This window comes from Amphimedon queenslandica, unplaced genomic scaffold (assembly GCF_000090795.2).
Source record: "Amphimedon queenslandica unplaced genomic scaffold, v1.1 AMPQUscaffold_9697_Cont18152, whole genome shotgun sequence".
Lineage (NCBI taxonomy): Eukaryota > Metazoa > Porifera > Demospongiae > Haplosclerida > Niphatidae > Amphimedon > Amphimedon queenslandica.
In genome coordinates, this window is record NW_003550031.1 from 1 (window position 1) to 4,089 (window position 4,089).

At 35.6% G+C, this 4,089-nt stretch overlaps 1 long non-coding RNA gene across 1 annotated transcript; it reads left to right on the forward strand.

Moving 5' to 3' along the window:
• The first annotated feature begins 10 nt into the window (after positions 1-10).
• On the forward strand, positions 11-4,089 carry LOC109590663 (uncharacterized). The gene is made up of 8 exons (XR_002189431.1): positions 11-384; positions 571-724; positions 2,544-2,625; positions 2,731-2,823; positions 2,923-3,103; positions 3,262-3,374; positions 3,421-3,635; positions 3,999-4,089. It is a non-coding gene; the product is annotated as an uncharacterized LOC109590663 (long non-coding RNA).

Sequence of the window (4,089 nt, forward strand, 5' to 3'; positions counted from 1 at the left end):
AACTAGACTCTACAATAATTAATAGAATTAATTGATTTAGTAACTATTATTCACCACCCCTGATTTAAGGACACCCCTGAAATAAGGACACTTCAGTAGATCCCAATGGTGTCCGGAGTTAAGGGGTTCCACTGTATAACTTTGTTATAATCTACATGTATCAGCAAGAGCCAAGAGCAGGCATACTGGAGCATGCATACTGCTCCAGACTATGGATACTGGAGGCTCCAGTATCCATAGTATCAGATTGCGACGTCAAATTGTCAGTGTTTTGCTCTTATTTCTCTTGGCCATTATGTCTTCCAATGCTCTTTCACTAAACGAGCCCTCAATTCTTTTAAGTAATGAGGAGAATCAGCTCATTTTCACTAGGGCAAGGAAGTGGTAAGTGACTAATGTAATCTCTAAAGTTCTCTCTTTATTCTTCTGAGCCTGTTGCTTCCTTCTGTACTTTTTTACATCCCTTTTCTATTTTCTTTTACTCGCTCTTTCACCATCGTTTCTTACTCTCAATTTTGTCGTATACATTTTGTATCCTTCCTCTTCTTTTCATTCTCCCCTTCCCCTCAGACAAGACTGAGCTACTCGAGGAGCTACTGCTGTGATTCAGATGTATCATGCTGATCCAAATCCAAACAAGTGGGAGAAGTTGAGTACAGGTGTTGTTTGCTTTGTGAAAGACAATTCTCAAAGATCGTATTTCATCCGGCCCATTGATCTAAAGGTACAGTATATCGATTATGTAACTGTATCCACCAGATCCCTGTTAACTATAATCTGTTCACGTTGACTTCTAACTTATTACTTTATGCAGACTTGGCTTCAAACATGGTCAAGGTGTTAAGTAGATCTTAAGTGAGTATGAAGTACTAGTTATGAATTTCATTATTATTAATTAGCATGCATTATAAAAACATTGGATTAAAACACTATTATTATACATAAAAATCAGACTCATCCAGAGCGGCCAAGTCATCATCAGAGTCAGGGTCTGATGGTAACACTTCATCATCACTACTATCATATTAATCATCGGATTCACCACCAATTAGACAACCGTCATACATAGAATCATGGATGACAAATTCCCGAATTCCGTCCAGTTCCCAGTAGTGATCCTCAAAATTATCTCGAACATGTTTTACCAAGTTCTTCTATTTATCAGGAGTAGCTAAATCAAACCCTTCCTGCCCTGGCTATTCAATCTAACTCCTTGCTTTCTCTTCTAAGTTCTCACTTTGGACGCCATTTTAAACAATTTATTCTAACTTCCGGTCACACCTCCTGTTGTGATTATAATGGTAGGCAGTGGCTTCTAAGTGGCCGGCAGTGCTTAGATCTCGCAGCTTTTATGCTTTCTGCAGTTCCTAAAGTCTTATCCACTAGTCCTATACATCAAATGAAGCGCATTGCTGAGAATATATCTGTGTGTAAATTTGGTATTGATTAGATTTAAAACCTTTGAGTTATTTAAGTTTCATTTAGTTAGAAGTCAACCTGAACTAGATTAATGATATTCATAGAGATACCGTAAAAACAACAGAATTTCTTGGCCGCCATCTTAGGGGTATCAACTACACAGTAACCAATGGGCCAAAAAGATCGAGGGGTCCGCAACTCCTATTTTAGGTGTACGAGATTAAGAGATTAACCAGATTTTTGAGATTATCAGAGATTATTTGAGATTATTTGGAAGATTACCAGAGATTTTTTTGAGATTTCCAAATTTTTTTTGGGATTATCAGAGATTTTAAAAGAGATTATTTATTAATAACTACTTTATAACTTTTAATATTTATTAATTAAAGTTAGTTAACCATTATAACTACTAATAATTATAAATTAAGGTTAATTAATTTTAATAAACTCCGGATACTAGCAGATATGGTGAGATTATTTTGAGATTTTTAAAGATTATCAAGGATTTTTTGGGATTTCCAGAGATTACTGGAGATTTTAAAGATTAACAGATTATTATAGATTATTTTCAAGGGTGTACGGGATTATTTGGAGTTGCGGACCCCTCGAAAAAGATAAAATCGGCCTGATCTGCTTTTCCATGTAACTTAGAGGCTCCTAATTGTTGCAGTGGTATAGAAATGGAGATTAAAGTTGAAATCTTTTCTCTCTGGATGCAGCTCCTTTGCTCTGCTGGCAAAACGGTAAAATAACACCTTTTCCCCATTGAAGACTGTTCAAAATATACCCCCAACATGGCGGCCAGAATAATTTTTTCATTTACGATATCCAAATGAAATCATTAAAAAGTCTATGAATATCATGCATCTCATTCACACGGATCTGGTGGATACTAACTTAAAATATAAAACTCATAATAATGTACATGTATAAATTAATGTATTACTGTACATGTACATCTACATGTTTGGTATGTATTGTGATACCCTTTTGTGTGTATTGTATAATGTTATAGCCTATGGGTGGTATTATTTTCATACATGTATAGTACATGTACATGTACATGTGTGTGTGTTTGTGTGTGTGATTTATTGATTTTATTTGTAATGTACATGCTTGTGTAGAAGTGTGCTGTGGTTTTTGAGCAAGAGCTGTATGATGAGTTTTGCTATTCAAAAGATTGTCCTTCACTCATTCCCTGGACATGTGAGTTTTGTACTACATGTACATAAACTGTAGTGTATTATTTTCTTCTTATGTCCCAATTACATTATACATGCATATTGTACTTGATTCCTCTTCTCTCCTCAGAATTCATGGTTGGTCTCAACTTTGCCAGTGAAGAAGAAGCTGAGGAGTTCCGTGCTGCTGTTGAAAGCAAAATCACTTATGCACGAAGAGCAAGTAAGCTCTTTAGTTCTTGACCTGCTCTCTTCCTTCTGTCTTTTTTGTATCTCTACTTCTTCCTTGTTACTTGTACTTTTCTTTTTCTAATTTTTCTAGCCATGAAGAGGAAGCCTCCTTCTGAGCCTAAGAAACCAGTCAATGCAGTTGCCCCTGGTCCTGTGGCTAATAAGGATCCATACAGTTTAGGGGGTGATGACTCTGATAAAGGGAAAGTTTGCAAACCAAAAGGAGGAAAGAAATTGACTAAAGCAGACATTGGGAAAGCAACTGAATTCAGGTAAACATGAAAAGAGAGAGATGTACATGTACATGTACATGTAAATTATACAAGTAAAGGAAGAAGTTACTTGTACATGTATGTACAGTGTACGGTACATATACTGTACTTGTATTGTTGATATTACTTTATAGTTTTTTATTGTCACTCAACTTAAGGGTGTGACAAATCAGGTGTCCTATTCTGAAAACATTTGTAACGTCCTTAAAATAGAGTCCAAAATAGAAGGAGGTTGCCCTGTGCTCTTAGACAAAGAGCAGGCATAGAAAGGGTAAGTACATTAATTGTTAAGTTATTTCAAGTTTCTCTCTCTAAAGTATTCTCTGTATCTGGAGACAGGATGATAAGCTGCTCACTTTCTCCAGGAAGACAAGAAGGAGGCTGAACTATTGCTTCCTGTTTTCAAAGCATTTCCTAGTGACACAGAGAGTGGAGAAGAAAGGAGAAGAAGGATACCGTCTGTTGAAAGAGAACGGGTTGCTCTCACTCGCTAAGTGCAGGATACATGAACATGCCCTCCCTGAGTATCCAGGTAACGTAATACATGTACATGTACATAGTATCTACCTTAAGGAGACAGTTATTAGTGTGTGCTTATTTTAGCTATTTTAATGATACTGACATTTGGCTGGTATTTAGTTTAGCATTTTGATCATTTAATAAGTTATTAAGAACTACATGTAATAATAATTTAATCAGAATTAATGTTAGTGCAGACTTAAGTTCGCGATTTTTTTAACATTGCTAAAATCAATTTGCTAAGTTAAATACTCACAAACAATTGTTTCCTTAAGGTACGAATTTATTTATGACTGTTTATGTACATTGTAACTCTCAAAGACTCCATCATCACTATTTAACTCTTATCTCTCTCTTCTTTGTTTTTTATTTTTAGAGTTACGTTTTCTCAGTTTTGGTCTTGAGATTGATGATGGTTCACAGAGTCAGTCCAAGCAAAAGTTGATATTTATTGCAATGTCAGTGGC